Consider the following 20,703-nt stretch of genomic DNA (forward strand, 5'->3'; position numbering starts at 1 on the left):
CTAGGACGGTCAGATCCCGTAATATGATGGTCAGATCCTGCACCAGAATGGTCAGATACCGCACTAGGACGGTCAGATCCCGCACTAGGACGGTCAGATCCCGCACTAAGACGGTCAGATCCTGCACTCGGAAGGTCAGATCCTGCACTAGGACCATCAGATCCCGCACTAGGATGGTCAGATCCCACAATAGATGGTCAGATACCGCACTAGGACGGTCAGATCCCGCATTAGGACGGTCAGAACCCACAATAGGACGGTCAGGTCCCGCACTAGGACGGTCAGATCCCGCACTAGGACGGTCTGATCCCGCACTAGGACGGTCAGATACCGCACTAGGACGGTCAGGTCCCGCACTAGGACGGTCAGATCCCACACTAGGACGGTCAGATCCCGCACTAGGACGGTCAGATCCTGCACTAGGATGGTCAGATCCCGTACTAGGACGGTCAGATCCCGCACTAGGACGGTCAGATCCTGCACTAGGACGGTCAGGTCCCGCACTAGGACAGTCAGATCCCGCACTAGGACGGTCAGATCCCAAACGAGGACAGTCAGATCCCGCACTAAGACGGTTAGATCCCGCACTTGGATGGTCAGGTCCCGCTCTAGGACGGTCAGATCCCGCACTAGGACGGTCAGATCCCACACTAGGACGGTCAGTTCCTGCACGAGGACGGTCAGGTCCCGCACTAGGACGGTCAGATCCCGCACTAGGACGGTCAGGTCCCGCACGAGGACGTTCAGATGCCGCACTAGGACGGTCAGATCCCACACGAGGACAGTCAGATCCCGCACAAGAACAGTCAGATCCCGCACTAGGACGGTTAGATCCCACACTAGGACAGTCAGATCCCACACTAGGATGGTCAGATCCCGAAACTAGGACGGTCAGATCCCGCACTAGGACGGTTAGATCCCACACTAGGACAGTCAGATCCCGCACTAGGACGGTCAGATCCCGCACTAGGACGGTTAGATCCCGCACTAGGATGGTCAGGTCCCGCTCTAGGACGGTCAGATCCCACACTAGGATGGTCAGATCCCGCACTAGGATGGTCAGATCCCGCACTAGGACGGTCAGTTCCCACACTAGGATGGTCAGAACCCACACTAGGACGGTCAGATCCCGCACTAGGACGGTCAGATCCCATACTAGGACGGTCAGATCCCGCACTAGGATGGTCAGATCCTGCATTAGGACGGTCAGGTCCCGCACTAGGACGGTCAGGTCCCGCACAAGAACAGTCAGATCCCGCACTAGGATGGTTAGATCCCACACTCGGACAGTCAGATGCCACACTAGGATGGTCAGATCCCGAAACTAGGACTGTCAGATCCCACACTAGGATGGTCAGATCCCGCACTAGGACGGTCAGATCCCGCACTAGGACGGTTAGATCCCACACTAGGACAGTCAGATCCCGCACTAGGACGGTCAGATCCTGCACTAGGACGGTTAGATCCCACACTAGGACAGTCAGATCCCGCACTAGGATGGTCAGGTCCCGCTCTAGGACGATCATTCCCACACTAGGATGGTCAGATCCCGCACTAGGATGGTCAGATCCCACACTAGGATGGTCAGATCCCACACTAGGACGGTCAGAACCCACACTAGGACGGTCAGATCCCGCACTAGGACGGTCAGATCCCATACTAGGACGGTCAGATCCCGCACTACAGATCCTGCACTAGGACGGTCAGGTCCCGCACTAGGACGGTCAGATCCCGCACTAGGACGGTCAGATCCCACACGAGGACAGTCAGATCCCGCACAAGAACAGTCAGATCCCGCACTAGGACGGTTAGATCCCACACTAGGACAGTCAGATCCCACACTAGGATGGTCAGATCCCGCACTAGGACGGTCAGATCCCACACTAGGATGGTCAGATCCCGCACTAGGACGGTCAGACCCCGCACTAGGACGGTTAGATCCCGCACTAGGATGGTCAGATCCCGCACTAGGACGGTCAGATCCCTCACTCGGATGGTCAGATCCCACACTAGGATGGTCAGATCCTGCACTAGGACGGTCAGATCCCACACTAGGACGGTCAGATCCCACACTAGGATGGTCAGATCCCACACTAGGACGGTCAGATCCCGCACTAGGACGGTCAGATCCCACACTCGGATGGTCAGATCCCACACTAGGATGGTCAGATCCTGCACTAGGACGGTCAGATCCCACACTAGGACGGTCAGATCCCACACTAGGATGGTCAGATCCCGCACTAGGACGGTCAGATCCCGCACTAGGACGGTCAGATCCCACACTCGGATGGTCAGATCCCACACTAGGACAGTCAGATCCTGCACTAGGATGGTCAGATCCTGCACTCGGACGGTTAGATCCTGCACTCAGACGGTCAGGTCCCGCACTGGGACAGTCAGATCACGCACTAGGACGGTCAGATCCCGCACTCGGACGGTCAGATCCCACAATAGGATGGTCAGATCCCGCACTAAGAGGGTCAGAACCTGCACTAGGACAGTCAGATCCCGCACCAGGACGGTCAGATCACACACTAGGACGGTCAGATCCCGCACTAGGACGGTCAGATCCCGCTCTAGGATGGTCAGATCTCGCACTAGGACGGTCAGATCCCGCACTAGACGGTCAGATGCCGCACTAGGAAGGTCAGATCCCGCACTATAATGGTCAGTATCCGCGGTAGGACAGTCAGATCCCGCACTAGGACGGTCAGATCCCGCACTAGGACGGTCAGATCCCGCATTAGAAAGGTCAGATCCCACACTAGGACTGTCAGATCCCACTGAAGGACGGTCAGATCCTGCACTAGGACGGTCAGATCCCGTAATATGATGGTCAGATCCTGCACCAGAATGGTCAGATACCGCACTAGGACGGTCAGATCCCGCACTAGGACGGTCAGATCCCGCACTAAGACGGTCAGATCCTGCACTAGGACGGTCCGATCCCGCACTATGACGGTCAGATCCCGCACTAGGACGGTCAGATCCTGCACTAGGACCATCAGATCCCGCACTAGGACGGCTAGATCCCGCACTAGGACTGTCAGATTCCGCACTCGGAAGGTCAGATCCTGCACTAGGACCATCAGATCCCGCACTAGGATGGTCAGATCCCACAATAGATGGTCAGATACCGCACTACGACGGTCAGATCCATTATTAGGACGGTCAGAACCCACAATAGGACGGTCAGATCCTGCACTCGGACGGTCAGATCCTGCACTAGGACGGTCATATCCCGCACTAGGACGGTCAGATCCTGCACCAGGATGGTCAGATCCCACCCTAGATGGTCAGATCCCGCACTAGGATGGTCAGATCCTGCACTTGGACGTTTAGATCCCACACTAGGACATCAGATCCCGCACTAGGACGGTCAGATCACACACTAGAGGGTCAGATCCCACACTAGGACCATCAGATCCCGCACTAGGACGGTCAGATCCCGCACTAGACGGTCAGATCACACACTAGATGGTCAGATCCCGCAGTAGGACCATCAGATCCCGCACTAGGACGGTCAGATCCCGCACTAGGACGGTCAGATCCCACACTAGACGGTCAGATCCCACACTAGGACGGTCAGATCCCGCACTAGGACGGTCAGATCCCGCATTAGGACGGTCAGATCCCGCACTAGGACGGTCAGATCCCGCACTAGGACGGTCAGATACCACACTAGGACGGTCAGATCCCACACTTGGACGGTCAGATCCTGCACTAGGACGGTCAGGTCCCGCACTAGGACGGTCTGATCCCGCACTAGGACGGTCAGATCCCGCACTAGGATGGTCAGATACCACACTAGGACGGTCAGATCCCGCACTAGGACGGTCAGATCCCGCACTAGGACGGTCAGGTCCCGCACTAGGACGGTCAGATCCCACACGAGGACAGTCAGATCCCGCTCAAGAACAGTCAGATCCCGCACTAGGACGGTCAGATCCCACACTAGGACGGTCAGATCCCGCACTAGGACGGTCAGGTCCCGCACTAGGATGGTCAGATCCCGCACTAGGACGGTCAGGTCCCGCACTAGGACGGTCAGATCCCGCACTAGACGGTCAGATCACACACTAGACGGTCAGATCCCGCAGTAGGACCATCAGATCCCGCACTAGGACGGTCAGATCCCACACTAGACGGTCAGATCCCACACTAGGACGGTCAGATCCCGCACTAGGACGGTCAGATCCCGAATTAGGACGGTCAGATCCCGCACTAGGACGGTCAGATCCCACACTAGACGGTCAGATCCCACACTAGGACGGTCAGATCCCGCACTAGGACGGTCAGATCCCGAATTAGGACGGTCAGATCCCGCACTAGGACGGTCAGATCCCGCACTAGGATGGTCAGATACCACATAGGACGGTCAGATCCCGCACTAGGACGGTCAGATCCCGCACTAGGACAGTCAGATCCTGCACTAGGACGGTCAGGTCCCACACTAGGACGGTCTGATGCCGCACTAGGACGGTCAGATCCCGCACTAGGACGGTCAGATCCTGCTCAAGACAGTCAGATCCCGCACTAGGACGGTCAGATCCCACACTAGGACGGTCAGATCCCGCACTAGGATGGTCAGGTCCCGCACTAGGATGGTCAGATCCCGCACCAGGATGGTCAGATCCCACCCTAGATGGTCAGATCCCGCACTAGGATGGTCAGATCCCACACTAGGACGGTCAGAACCCACACTAGGATGGTCAGATCCCGCACTAGGACGGTCAGATCCCACACTAGGACGGTCAGATCCCGCACTAGGACGGTCAGATCCTGCACTAGGACGGTCAGGTCCCGCACTAGGACGGTCAGATCCCGCACTAGGACGGTCAGATCCCACACGAGGACCGTCAGATCCCGCACAAGAACAGTCAGATCCCGCACTAGGACGGTTAGATCCCACACTAGGACAGTCAGATCCCACCCTAGGATGGTCAGATGAGCACTAGGACGGTCAGACCCCGCACTAGGACGGTTAGATCCCGCACTAGGATGGTCAGATCCCGCACTAGGACGGTCAGATGCCACACTCGGATGGTCAGATTCCACACTAGGATGGTCAGATCCTGCACTAGGACGGTCAGATCCCACACTAGGACGGTCAGATCCCACACTAGGATGGTCAGATCCCGCACTAAGACGGTCAGATCCCGCACTAGGACGGTCAGATCCCACACTCGGATGGTCAGATCCCACACTAGGATGGTCAGATCCTGCACTAGGACGGTCAGATCCCACACTAGGATGGTCAGATCCCACACTAGGATGGTCAGATCCCGCACTAGGACGGTCAGATCCCGCACTAGGACGGTCAGATCTCACACTCGGATGGTCAGATCCCACACTAGGACAGTCAGATCCTGCACTAGGATGGTCAGATCCCGCACTCGGACGGTTAGATCCTGCACTCAGACGGTCAGGTCCCGCACTGGGACAGTCAGATCCCGCACTAGGACGGTCAGATCCCGCACTCGGACGGTCAGATCACACACTAGGATGGTCAGATCCCGCACTAAGAGGGTCAGATCCTGCACTAGGACAGTCAGATCCCGCACCAGGACGGTCAGATCACACACTAGGACGGTCAGATTCCGCACTAGGACCGTCAGATCCCGCACTAGACGGTCAGATCCCGCACTATGACGGTCAGATCCCGCTCTAGGAAGGTCAGATCTCGCACTAGGACGGTCAGATCCCGCACTAGACGGTCAGATGCCGCACTAGGAAGGTCAGATCCCGCACTAGAATGGTCAGTATCCGCGGTAGGACAGTCAGATCCCGCACTAGGACGGTCAGATCCCACTGAAGGACGGTCAGATCCTGCACTAGGACGGTCAGATCCCGTAATATGATGGTCAGATCCTGCACCAGAATGGTCAGATACCGCACTAGGACGGTCAGATCCTGCACTAGGACGGTCAGATCCCACACTAGGACGGTCAGATCCCGCACTAGGACGGTCAGATCCCGTTCTAGGACGGTCAGATCCCACACTAGGACGGTCAGATCACGCACTAGGACGGTCAGATCCTGCACTAGGACGGTCAGATCCCACACTAGGACGGTCAGATCCCGCACTGGGACTGTCAGATCCCACACTAGGACGGTCAGATCCCACACAAGACGGTCAGATCCCACACTAGACGGTCAGATCCCACAATAGGATGGTCAGATCCCACACTAGACGGTCAGATCCCACAATAGGATGATCAGAACCCACACCAGGACGGTCAGATCCCAAACTAGGATGGTCAGATCCCGCACTAGGACGGTCAGATCCTGCACTAGGATGGTCAGATCCTGCACTAGGATGGTCAGATCCCACACTAGGACGGTCAGATCCCACACTAGGACGGTCAGATCCCACACTAGGACTGTCAGATCCCACACTAGGACGGTCAGATCCTGCACTTGGACTGTCAGATCCCACACTAGGACGGTCAGATCCCACACTAGGACGGTCAGATCCCACACTAGGACTGTCAGATCCCACACTAGGACGGTCAGATCACGCACTAAGACGGTCAGATCCTGCACTAGGACGGTCAGATCCCACACTAGGACGGTCAGATCCCGCACTAGGACGGTCAGATCCCGTTCTAGGACGGTCAGATCCCACACTAGGACGGTCAGATCACGCACTAGGACGGTCAGATCCCGCACTAGGACGGTCAGATCCCACACTAGGACGGTCAGATCCCACAATAGGATGGTCAGATCCCACACTAGACGGTCAGATCCCACAATAGGATGGTCAGAACCCGCACCAGGACGGTCAGATCCCACACTAGGATGGTCAGATCCCGCACTAGGACGGTCAGATCCTGCACTAGGATGGTCAGATCCCGCACTGGGATGGTCAGATTTCACACTAGGACGGTCAGACCCCACACTAGGATGGTCAGATCCCGCACCAGGACGGTCAGATCCCACACTAGGATGGTCAGATCCCGCACTAGGACGGTCAGATCCTGCACTAGGACGGTCAGATCCCTTACTAGGACGGTCATATCCCACACTAGGACGGTCAGATCCTGCACTAGGACGGTCAGATCACGCACTAGGACGGTCAGATCCCGCACTAGGACGGTCAGATCCCGTTCTAGGACGGTCAGATCCCACACTAGGACGGTCAGATCACGCACTAGGACGGTCAGATCCTGCACTTGGACGGTCAGATCCCACACTAGGACGGTCAGATCACGCACTAGGACGGTCAGATCCTGCACTAGCACGGTCAGATCCCACACTAGGACGGTCAGATCCCACAATATGATGGTCAGATCCCACACTAGACGGTCAGATCCCACAATAGGATGGTCAGAACCCGCACCAGGACGGTCAGATCCCACACTAGGATGGTCAGATCCCGCACTAGGACGGTCAGATCCTGCACTAGGATGGTCAGATCCCGCACTGGGATGGTCAGATCCCGCACTAGGACGGTCAGATTTCACACTAGGACGGTCAGATCCTGCACCAGGACGGTCAGACCCCACACTAGGATGGTCAGATCCTGCACCAGGACGGTCAGATCCCACACTAGGATGGTCAGATCCCGCACTAGGACGGTCAGATCCTGCACTAGGACGGTCAGATCCCTTACTAGGACGGTCAGATCCCACACTAGGACGGTCAGATCCTGCACTAGGACGGTCAGATCCCACACTAGGACGGTCAGATCCCACACTAGGATGGTCAGATCCAGCACTCGGATGGTCGGATCCCACACTAGGCCGGTCAGATCCCGCACTAGGACGGTCAGATCCCGCACTAGGACGGTCAGATCCCACACTTGGACGGTCAGATCCCGCACTAGGACGGTCAGATCCCGCACTAGGACGGTCAGATCCCACACTAGGACGGTCAGATCCCGCACTAGGACGGTCAGATTCCGCGCTTGCCCAATTGACCCCCACGCTGCGGCTGCTGCCTGGGCAGGTTATGGCGCCGTGTTTTGCCTTCGGTCCGAGTTGCTCAGAGCAGATGGCTGCAGGGGGATGTTTGTGGAGGGCCAACCACTTCAGAGACGCTGAACTGGAAAGCCTGGTGCAAGCTGTGGGGGGAAGTAGACGGTCACTGTACCCTGATACTGGGCAACCAATTAGGAGCGTCTTCTTAAATACCTGGAGGGAGATTGCAGAGGGGTTTCCGGGGACCTCCACTCACCAGCGTACCCCCTCCCAATGTTGGAAATGGCTCAACGGCCTCATTCGACTAATAAAAGTGAGTTAAAATTGCAAATGCTGGATATTTCAGAGGGTCAAGCAGCAGCTGTGGAGAGAGAAACAGAGTTCATGTTTCAGGTCAATGAACCTTCAGCAGAACTGGCAATAGTTCAAAATGTAACAGATTGGTAAGGAATCTTAGCAATTTACTTGTACTTCTTGCAATGTAGTATACTGTATTCGCTGCTCACGATGTGGTCTCCTCTACATTGGGGAGACCAAGCGTAGATTGTGTGACCACTTTGCAGAACACCTCCGTTCAGTCCGTAACTGTGACCCTGAGGTTCCGGTCACCTGTCACTTTAATTCCCCGCTCCCACTCTGACCTCTCCGTCCTCGGCCTCCTACACTGTTCTTTGAAGCTCAACGCAAGCTCGAGGAACAGCACCTCATCTCTCAATTAGGCTCTTTACAGCCTTCTGATCTCAACATCGAGCTCAACAATTTCAGACCATAACCGCTGCCCACATTTTGTTCCCTTTCCTCACTTTATTTTTTACAAACTCCTTCCCTCCCACACCTTTTTATTTTTAGTTTGTTTCTCTCTGTTTTCCATGCCATTCACAGCCTCTCCAGACTCACCTTTTGTTTCCTAACCTGTGCCATTACCATCTCAATTTGGCCCATCAACCCTTTTGTCTCTCAAATCTCTTCTGCCTTCCACCCTCTCACAGACCTTCCCTTTTGTTCTCTCCCCTCTCCCCGCTCCCCACCCCCCTCCTCCATCAGGGGCCCAGCATTTCCTTCAGAATCTGTAACATCACTAACTATTTCCAGTTCTGACGAAGGGCCATCTACCTGAAACGCTAACTCTGTTTCTCTCTCCACAGATGTTGCCTGACCCGCTGAGTATTTCCAGCATTTGCTGTTTCTGTTTCAGATTCCAGCATCTGCAGTATGTTGCTTCTGTGTTTGAATGAAAGTGAGTACATGTCCCCCCAACTCCTCCCCTTACATCTGCAAGACTCTCCTTCACCTTAACGTCTTTCTCACCAACACTACACAGTTGCTGAAGCAGCTTTTGATTGCGGAGGCCTGTATGTGCGCACACTCACAATGGAGGCTCCCTTACATGTGAGATTGACAGCTGCGTGTAATGGAGCCAGACTCGCACTTATTGCCGAGGCCTTGGGAAACTCCCACTTACCCACACTGCTTTGCTTTGCAGGCCAAGGTGGCGTGGAATCGTGCCCAGCCACCGAGCACTGACGGGGCAAGTCGGAACATGTGGAGCTGACGGATCTGGAGGAGAGGGTGTAGCGGGCGCACATGTTGGATTGCTCGTGGCTGCTGCTCGATCCGATCCCGCTGGGGGCAGCATGGGTAAGGGAAGGCCTTTGTGCAATGCCATCTGTCCCTGACAGTGCACTCGGCTACCTGGCCATTGCTTCTGCTTGTGTGCACGCTGCTTGCTGCATGGTGCGATGACTCACCTCACCCTCACTGCACCCCTTGTCCCATTTATCATTGCAGATGACACCCCGAGTGTGAGCCTCAGCGAGACCGACACCCTTTTCGCGACCAGCAGCCAGAGTCAGGAGGACTCAGTTGAGGGCCTGGATGATCTCAGCGGCATGTCGGATGAGGGAGATGGATGGGGGGAGAGCTCTGCCAGCAACAGTGCATCACTGCTTCCTACAATCCCACGCACCAGCCCAGGTACTGGGAGTCCGCGGTCGGGTATACTAGATTTAGGAGAGGGGTGTGCACTGGGTGAAGCACCTGGGCCGACACTGGGGCCTACACTGGGTGAGACACTGGGGCCTACACTGGGTGAAGAACTGGGGCCTACACTGGGTGATGCCATGGGGCCTACACTGGGTGATGCCATGGGGCCTACATTGGGTGATGCACCGGGGCCTACACTGGGTGATTCCATGGGGCCTACATTGGGTGATGCCATGGGGCCTACATTGGGTGATGCACCGGGGCCTACACTGGGTGATGCCATGGGGCCTACATTGGGTGATGCACCGGGGCCTACACTGGGTGATGCCATGGGGCCTACATTGGGTGATGCACCAGGGCCTACACTGGGTGATGCCATGGGGCCTACATTGGGTGATGCACCGGGGCCTACACTGGGTGATGCCATGGGGCCTACATTGGGTGATGCCATGGGGCCTACATTGAGTGATGCACCGGGGCCTACACTGGGTGATGCACCAGGGCCTACACTGGGTGATTCCATGGGGCCTACACTGGGTGATTCCATGGGGCCTACATTGGGTGATGCACCGGGGCCTACTCTGGGTGATGCCATGGGGCCTACATTGGGTGATGCCCCAGGGCCTAGCGGGCTGCAGCATGGTGTAGGGCCAAGGGAAGCTCAGGTGCCATCTCTCCTGGGGGTGGGGCGATGGTGAGGAGGACTCAGACCAGCCCGTCAATGTTGGAGCTTATGAGCAAAGGGTGGAGGTCGTGCAATCAGAGCACTGGGCAATGCAGGAAGTGCCCGTAAGTGGGGAGGAGCGTGGAGGAGTCCACCTCCTGCATTGTGGACAGCTCTGCGCACACCATGGGGACCATCATTGCCAGTGTGCAGACGATGTTGGAATCGCAGAATGAGCACGAGGCAGCGAGCGTGGCTGTGCTTCTTTGGACAGGATAGCCGCTGCCCTGGAAGCTCAGAGTACTCCCATGCACTCTGGATAACAGGCCTCGGAGCATCCGACTGCTGTTGTTTCTGATGGCTTCCAGAGTGTGGCTGCTGTCATGCCATCTCAGCTGGAGGCTACGCCAGATCTGACTGCTGCTGGTGATGGAAGACCCTTTGTTGACATGGCCCGGCACCCCCTACGTCTGTGCAGCCATCTTGCTCCCTGCTGTGGCCCATTGGCTTCTCCCTGCTGGTCTGCTGGCTTCTCCACCTCTGTACGTTGCTGCTGCCCAGCATCTGGCTCTGCTGCAGGCTGCCTCCTGCCCTCCTCGCCCAGTATCTGGTGCAGGGGGTCCATGCACCTCACTCTCCTCCTTAGGGGACACCCTTGCTGAGGGCCTTCCTGTGGCAGCTCTCTGGTCTCCCCTCTGTCAACATCTCCCTGGCCCACTCCATGCTGAGACGCCATGATAGCTGTGGCTCTTGCCCGCTGCCTCTGCAGCCGTTGCCCCCGGCGCACCCTTCTCCCACGAGCCTCGGTGACACACACTATGTGCAAGAGGCGTTGGCCGGCCAGCACTGCCCCCATTTCCACCCCCTCCCCAAGCCCAGCCTCCTGGATGTCAGCTCTGTGTTCGGCAAGTGGAGGTGCCTCCAGCACTGTCAATCAATTACGCTCTGTATCCTTGTGCTGTCAATCAATCGCACGCTGTAATACTATCCTTGCACTATCAATCAATCGCGCTCTGTATCCTCGCGCTGTCAATCAATCGCGCTCTGAATCCTCACACTGTCAATCAATCATCCACTGTAGTATCACACTGTCAATCAATCACGCTCTGTAGTCTCACACTGTCAATCAATCGGCCACTGTAGTCTCACACTGTCAATCAATCACGCTCTGTAGTCTCACACTCCACAGTGTGGCCGCCGATTTCCAATGGTAACAGGCCTTAAGGGAAGGGGCAATTTCGGCCCCAAGCTTCAGTCCCATAAATAAACACAAGATTCAGTCCCATCAATTAACGTGGTTTCCCCTTGTCCATATAGAAAGTATGAAATTCTAACCACAAAGTGCTAGTGATAAATTACTGATCAAACTTATTTATTATTAAATGATTTTAAGGTGAAAATTACAAATAGAGGTGCTATACAGTGTGTAAAGTCCTTACTCAATGGCACAAAACTCACACGAGGCACATTCTATGGACAAGGTCACTCAATGACCTGAACATTTATTCACAGGACCAAGAAGTGATGACCCTGCGTGGGACCTCCCTTTATATACGTGGATGACCAGGTAAGGAGTGTCTCCCACAAGTTCACCCCCTGTGGTCAAGGTGTGCATTTCTTAAGTATATACAGTATTGCAGTGGTTTTACATAGAGGCTACATACATGACATCACCTCCCCCCCCAAAGTCTTATTGGGATCATAGGTTAAGTCTTTCAGGTGGTCTACGCTCCCTCGTGGAGCGCTGCAATTGGGGCTCTGGTTGTTGAGCCTTGGCGTGAGTGTCTGTCACCTGTGGTGATTCCGGCCTGTCCGGGCTGACCGCAGGGACTGTGCATGCTGCTGAATGTTCTTGTTGCTCGTTCACTGGCAGTGGTGTGAGCACCATCTCATGATCTTCCTCGGGTTTCTCAGTGTCTATGCTGAACCTTTTTTTTAACTTGGTCCAGATGCTTAAGGCATATCTGCCCATTGTTAAGTTTAACCACGATGACCTTGTTCCCCTCTTACAGTATTCTCAAGTCATTTGGGCCCCAAGGCGTGATTGAGGACAAATACGGGGTCATTTATTTCTATCCATCTCCCCCTTGAGTTACCGTCATGGTACTTGTTTTGGGACTGGCGCTTGCCCTCAACTATGTCGGTCAGGACTGGGTGAATGAGGGACAGCCGAGTTTTGAGTGTTCGTTTCATAAGTAGCTCAGCGGGCAGGACCCCCGTGAGTGAGTGCAGTCGGGATCTATAGGCCAGCAAGCAGGAGGCGCAATAGGCGGCATTGAAGGGAGGGCCCTTGAATCCTGAGCATACCTTGTTTAATGATTTGGACCACACGTTCCACCTGGCCATTGGGGGCCGGCTTGAACATTGCTGTCCTGACATGGTTGATGCCATTGCCTGACATGAACTTCCGGAATTCGTAGCTCGTGAAACATGGGCCATTATTGCTAACAAGGATGTCCGGCAAGCCGTGGGTTGCAAAGACCGCACGTAGACTCTCCACAGTGGTGGATGTCGTGCACGAATTCAAAATGATGCACTCAATCCATTTCGAGTATGCATCTACCACAATGAGAAACATTTTTCCCATGAACGGCCCCGCGTAGTCTACATGAATACGTGACCATGGCCTGGTGGGCCAGGGCAATGGGCTGAGCGGGGCCTCCCTGGGGGCATTACCCAGCTGGGCACAAATCGTGCACCTGGGAACACAGTATTCCAGGTCCGAATCAATTCCCGGCCACCAAACATGTGACCGGGCAATGGCCTTCATCAGAACGATACCAGGATGCTCACTGTGGAGTTCCCTGATGAATGCCTCCCTTCCCTTCTGGGGCATGACTACCCGGCTGCCCCATAGTAGGCAGTCAGCTTGGATGGAGAGCTCATCCATCCGCCTGTGAAATGGCCTGACCTCCTCAGGGCATGCTCCATGTGCGGGCACCCAATCCCCAGTCAGGACACATTTCTTAATCAGAGATAGGAGTTTGTCTTCTGAGGTTTTGATCTGGCGGGCTGTGATGAGGAGCCTGCGCTGTCAAAGGCATCGACAGCCATGACCATCTCAGTGCTTTGTTCTGCTGCCCCCTCGGTGGTGGCCAGTGGGAGCCTGCTGAGCGCATCAGAGCAATTTTCGATGCCAGGCCGGTGCCGGATGGAGTAGTCATAAGCAGCCAGCGTGAGAGCCCATCGCTGTATGCGAGCTGACGCGTTGGCATTGACGGCCTTGCTGTCTGACAACAGGGATGTTAACGGCTTGTGGTCCATTTCTAATTCGAACCTCCTGCCAGAAAGATACTGATGCATTTTTTTTACACCATAGACACATGCGAGTGCCTCCTTCTCAACCATCCCATATCCCCGTTCTGCTTGAGAGAGCGACCTGGAAGCATAGGCCACAGGTTGTAGTTGGCCCTCAGCATTACTCTGCTGCAACACGCACCCGACCCCATAGGACGACGCATCACATGTCAGAACCAATTTCTTACAGGGGTAGTATAGGGTCAATAAATTATTTGAACAAAGTAGGTTCCACACCTGATTGAAAGCCCGTTCTTGACAGTCCCCCCAAAACCAATCACAACCCTTACGCAGGAGCACGTGAAGTGGCTCCAACAACGTGCTTAAGTTCGGCAGAAAGTTCCCGAAATAGTTCAAAAATCCCAGAAATGAACGCAACTCCGATGTGTTGCCGGGCCTGGGCTCTCGTCGAATCGCCTCTGTTTTGGATTCGGTGGGCCGAATCCCATCTGCAGCAACCCTCCTGCCCAGAAACTCAACCTCAGGAGCCAAAAACTCACATTTAGACTTCTTGAGTCGCAGGCCTACCCGGTCCAGTCGGCGTAGCACCTCCTCCAGGTTGTGGAGGTGTTCCTCGGTGTCTCGACCCGTGATGAGGATGTCGTCCTGAAATACGATTGTTCCAGGAATGGATTTAAGCAGGCTTTCCATGTTTCTTTGAAAAATCGCGGCCACTGATTGAATGCCAAACGGGCACCTGTAAACAAACAGTCCCTTGTGCGTGGTGATGGTGGTCAGTAGTTTAGATTCGTCGGCCAGTTCTTGGGTCATGTAGGCTGAAGTGAGTTCCAACTTGGTAAACAGCTTGCCGCCTGCCAGCATGGCGAAAAGATCTCCGCTCTCGGGAGCTGGTATTGGTCTTGTAGGGACACCCGATTGATAGTGGCCTTGTAGTCGCCACAGATCCTGACCGAACCATCCGCTTTTAGGACGGGAATGATGGGGCTTGCCCAGTCGTTGAATTCAATGGGCGAGATGATGCCCTCTCTCAGCAAACGGTCCAATTCGCTCTCAATTTTCTCCCGCATCACATACGGCACCGCTCTAGCTTTGTGGTGCACTGGTCTGGCGTCCGGGGTGATGCGTATCACTACATTGGTACCTTTGAACATCCCGACACCAGATTGGAATAATGGCTCAAATTGTTATAGGACTTGTGAGCACGAACTTCGCTCCACAGATGACATTGCGTGCACATCCCCCCATTTCCAGTTCATCTCAGCTAACCAGCTCCTTCCCAACAGTGCGGCACCATTGCCCGGGACAATCCAGAGCGGCAGTCGGTTCACTGATCCATTGTGTGTGACCGCCAACATTGAACTGCCTAGTATTGGAATGAATTCTTTGGTATACGTCCGTAGTTGTGTCTCAATGCGTTCTAGTTTGGGTCGACTGGCTTTGTGTGGCCATAGCTTTTCGAATTGTTGAACGCTTATGAGTGACTGGTTGGCCCCCCGTGTCCAGCTCCATGCGTACAGGGATGCCGTTTAATAAAACCTTCATCATCATTGGTGGCGTTTTGGTATATGAGCTGTGAATGTTTGCCACATGAACCCGCTGAACTTCAGCGTCCATTGATTTGCCCCAAGAGTCATCCACCATCACAGACCCTTCTTCTGGTCCATCCGCTTCGTAAATTAGCTTGGTTACAGGCTTCTTGCACATTTGAGCTAAATGGCCACTGAGGTTGCAATTTCTGCAGACGAACTGTTGAAACCTGCAAGTCCTGGCGGAGTGTTTTCCCCCACACCTCCAGCATGAGCTGAGATTCCCATTGTTGTGAACAAAGGAGCTATGACCCGGCATTCCTCACTGATTGTCCCTCAGACTACCTTTGAGTACCCTGTTAGTGGGTGTCAATGGCCCCATCCCGGACCGCATTGTCCACTGTGATGGCGTAAATGTCCGTTCAGCCTGCCATTGTCTCTGTTGAAAACCTGCTCTGGGGTCTATTGCTGCCTGGGGTGTGTTGAACTGCCCTTGCCTGCCTGCGGGGCTCTGAGTTGCATTTATGATATTGACTCCCTGATCCCCCGCCGTGTTGGAGGTAGAATTGCACGCGTATATTATTCTGGTTTCCTCCTCCCCCGCCATGAAGGTCTGAGCCATCAACGCCGTCGCTTCCAAAGTCAAGTCAAGTCTCAATTAACTTTCGGAAAATCCCCGCATGACCGATGCCCTCAATAAAGAAATCCCTTAACATCTCCCCCCTGCAGGCGTCTGTGAACTTACAGAGGCTGGCCAAACGCCGGAGGTCCGCAACAAAGTCCGGTATGCTCTGTCCTTCATGACGTCAGTGGGTATAGAATCTGTGTTGGGCCATGTGTATGCTGCTCGCCGGTTTGACGTGCTCACCGATTAGTTTGCTGAGCTCTTCAAAGGTTTCGTCCACCGGCTTTTCAAGTGCTAGTAGGTCCTTCATGAGCACATAAGTCTTAGGTTCGCAGCTGGTATGCAGATGGGCCCTTCGCTTGTCGGCCGCTGCATCTCCCAGCCATTCTTTTGTGAGAAAGCTTTGCTGAAGCCTTTCAAAGAAATCGTCCCAGTCCTCACCAACATAGTACCGTTCCTCTATGCTACCGGTGGCCATTCTCGTGGTTCGTTGATTCCCGTTTCTCGTCGCCAATGTAAAGTCCTTACTCAATGGCACAAAATCAACACGAGGCACATTCTATAGACAAGGTCACTCTATGATCTGAACCTTTATTCACAGGGCCAAGAAGTCATGACCCTCCATGGGACCTCCCTTTATATACCTGGATGACCAGGTAAGGAGTGTCTCCCACAAGTTCACCCCCTGTGGTTAAGGTGTGCATGGCTTAAGTATATACAGTATTGCAGTGGTGTTACATAGAGGTTACATACATGACACAGTGTACGTCCCTGGAGGTGAAATTGGGGAGTGTCCCGTTTGGGGTGCTAACTTTTAAAGGTTTCAAAAATGTCAAACTTTAAAAAAATTTAGCACTGCCGCTCCAAGAAGGAAATGGTACGCTAAATCAAGCGTTCCACTTCCTTCCTAGAGCGCAATCGACAGCAGTCGGGGCGGTGAGTGGAGTGCGACACACTAGACCATGCAGCGCTGCCGTGTTGAAACACTCCTTTCCTCCCATAAAGGGAAGGGCCATCGCTGCACGCTCTGTGAAGGAAAAAAAACTTTCTTTCTCCACGACGCCAGACCTGACCCCGCTCGATCAGTTCGGCACTCGAGCAGATCATGGGCTGGAACCCACGGAAAACCTGCAAGAGTGAAGGGAAGTCTTTGTTTTTACTTACCGAGGCCACCTCTCCTTTAAGTAATGGCCCTGATGTGCCCGGCTGCCCGATGCGTGACTCCTGCAGCTGCCGGTATTTCCGTCTGGCGATGCTGCAGGGGACGGAACACAATTTCTGGTCCGGGACACTACCGGGGCCATTTGCACGGCGATGATATCACACTCTCCGAGCGAAGGAGATTGGGGCGCAATGTTGTACTGCCGCCCCAAACCTGCCGCCGAATTTAGCGGGACTCGCTGATCACGCCGCGCATGGTCACAATCCTATCAGGCGCAAAGGAGCCCAATTTATCCTTATATTTATCCCAGTGAATTCCTTCACCTTCTACCCTGCAGGATTTGTACGACTTTTCTTCCTCCTTTTCTCATCCTCTAATTTTGTTTTTGTTCTTCCATTCAGCGTCTTGCTCAGTGAGTGTGAACTTGCTGATTCTGCATGGTTATTTATTCTGCATGCTCTGCATTATGTCTTTAAAGGTGTTCCACTTGTCTACTATTGTTGAACAACATCTCCAGTCAACTTGCTTCAACTGTTCTCTTACTCTGTTGAAGATAGATTTTTAAAAATAATGTAGGATTATAACATCACATAAAAATATAATGACTCCTGGCCCTAATTTTGTCCTATTCTTGGGCCGGAAGGGCTATCCACTGATGACGTGGTTCATGACACCCACGAGGAGGCCAAGTAGTGAGGCCCAGGAGAGATATAATGAAAGCCACATGTTCACCAGATGTTTCGTAGAACAGACAATAGGCATTCTGAAGATGTGCTTCAGATGCCTTGAGAGATCAGGAGGAGCCCTTCAGTACGCACCAGCCAGAATCTCCACAATGGTCGTGGTCTGCTGCACACTGCACAACATAGTGCAGCAGCGAAGACTAGCACAGCATGAGGAGCAAGGCTCTGAGCCCACAGCCTCTTCACAGGGGGAGGAACATCAGCTGGAAGACAAGGAGGAGCAGGAGGAACGTGTGGCCCAGATCCCACCAGCACCCGAGCACATTGCTGCTCGGGAGACCAGGGATGGGCTCATCACGGCCAGATTTACTTAAGCTCAGGCATTAGAAACATAGAAACATAGAAAATAGGTGCAGGACTAGGCCATTTGGCCCTTCGAGCCTGCAGCACCATTCAATAAGATCATGGCTGATCATTCTCTCAGTACCCTTTTCCTGCTTTCTCTCCTTACACCCATATGGCTGCCACATGCTGTGCCAAGTTGGAACCACCCCACAACAACACCATAAAGCATCCCTACAATGACCAAGCCACTTCTTTCACTTCCCTGCTGCGACTGCTTAGACACTTTTGACGGATGTCCTCTGGATTTTGGAGCCTGTGAGGGCCCCGCCAAAGTCTGCTCCTCCTGCAACTGTGCAGAGGCAGACTCGGCCTTCGCGATCCGAGGAAGAGAGAGGGGGGGAGGCATCTGGGGCTCTGACTGAGGGGGAGGCAACCGGGTGAGAAATGTGAGCACTTTGAGAGCAACCATGTCCCCTCTCACCGTCATCCCTCTCATGGGCCAGCCGTACCTCCCTGCTACCAAGGAGCTGGAGAGCTGGAGAGCACCTTGCTGCACAGCAGAGGGGCCATGAGGACCCAGGTCTATGCTGATATCTCTCCTAGAGAGGAGATCTTTGAGCCTCTGCCATCTATTCTCCATAGATAGCCATCTATGCTCCATAGAGACCATGTGCTCCTGTGAGTGGAGCATTAGTTGCTCCATGCAGGAGGCTATCCTTTCCATGGAAGAGCCAACAGTCGCCATCACTGCAACACAGTGGTGCTCATGTTGGAGATGGACTCCTCCATTCTCTGGACATTTGCAGACCTCGCAGTAGCAAAACCTGTCAGAGCCCCCTGCACTTCTTGCTGCTTCCTCCAGGATCGCCTTTGGGGAGTCAGGAGGTGAGGCACTCTCTGCAGAATACCCAGCCTCTGATCTGCTCTTGTAGCCACAGTATTTATGTGGCTGGTTCAGTTAAGTTTCTGGTCAATGGTGGCCCCCAGGATATTGATGGTGGGGTAATCAGCGATGGTAATGCCATTAAATGTCAAGGAGAGGTGGTTAGACTCTCACTTGTTGGAGGTTGTCATTGCCTGGCACTGTGTGGTACAAATGTTAATTACCACTTATCAGCCCAAACTTGCTTCATTATCTGAGGAGCTGCGAATGGAACTGAACATTGTGCAATCATCAGCAAACATCCCCACTTTTGACCTTATGATGGAAACAAGGTCATTGAAGAAGCAGCTGAAGATGGTTGGGCCTAGGACACTGCCTTGAGGAACTCCTGCAGCAATGTCCTGGGGCAGAGATGATTGACCTCCAACAATCACAACCATCTTCCTTTGTGCTCGGTATGTCTCCAGCCAGTGGAGAGTTACTGAGTGCCTGCTGTATGCCAATGTGGTGGTATGAGATGTAATTGTGTCACCAGGTTGCTGAGATATCCCCCTCTCTCTGTCTCCCACCTCCAGCAGCTCTGCAACTCCTGATACGTCCAGGGCCACCTCCTCTACTGCAGTTAACATGGCCAATGATGGAGGGCCACCTTCGCTTTTCTCCCTTCTTGCAGGAGAAGAGTGTCCACAATAAGGAGAGGAAAAGAAAAGTTTGAGTGAGAAAGATAGAATAAGTGTAAGGAATTGATAGGTTACATCTGTAGAGGGTGACGATGAGGGAGTGAGATGCCAATGACAAATGGTTGGTGTGATTACATTCAGATGAGGGTAAGTGTGAGGGGTGGTTAGTCAGATGGTAATGTGATAATGTGAAGAGAGAGGGATGGGTGGATGTGCAAGGTATGTTGGTGTAAGGATGTGCAGGAGTAGGGTAGGGAAGGCAGAGTGATGGGGATGTGATGAGAGGCACAGCAGGATGAAGTTGAGGGTGGCTTTGCACTGACCTTTCCTGATCTAATGTGATTATTGAGGCACTGCACCCAGGCCCTCCTCACAACATCCCTGCTGTTCACCCCCTCTGCTATGTTGAGCCAGGCTCGTTTGGTCTCATGGGGAGGTCTCTTGAACCCATCAGAAGGGACGAGGATCTCCCTGCGTGTTCTCATTCCCTCCACAAGCATCTGGAGGGAGTCATCTGAGATCCTGGGTGCAGCCCTCTGCCTCTGTAGAGTCATGTGTTCAAGGTGTAGCAACACCCGAATGCTCGAATACATTGCCTGCGCAATCTGAGATGAAACTTCAAATGCAATGTGGCCAAGGCTCCTTTAAATATCAGGGTTGGAAATGAATCATCGATGACATCATCAGACCCGCACCATTTAATAGGGTTGGGTAATGCACAGGCCTGCCTTAACAGGCCTCATTATGGGAAAATCGTTCTGAGGAGTGGCATGAAATGAGGAACGGGATCGTGGCCCCACCCGACCTGCCCAGGTTCACAGAATCCCCGCCTTAGGTCATGTTGAACTTGATTATTTCAATGGTCACTATCCCCTAAGGATGCCACAGCATCCATTTCCTGTACGTTAACTGAGTCACCTAACATTACCATGTCGGGATGTGTTGCGTCTGGGTCCTGAGGCGTTCATGTGT

The sequence above is a fragment of the Pristiophorus japonicus genome, chromosome 15 (genome assembly GCF_044704955.1).
Source record: "Pristiophorus japonicus isolate sPriJap1 chromosome 15, sPriJap1.hap1, whole genome shotgun sequence".
Taxonomy (NCBI): Eukaryota; Metazoa; Chordata; class Chondrichthyes; family Pristiophoridae; genus Pristiophorus; species Pristiophorus japonicus.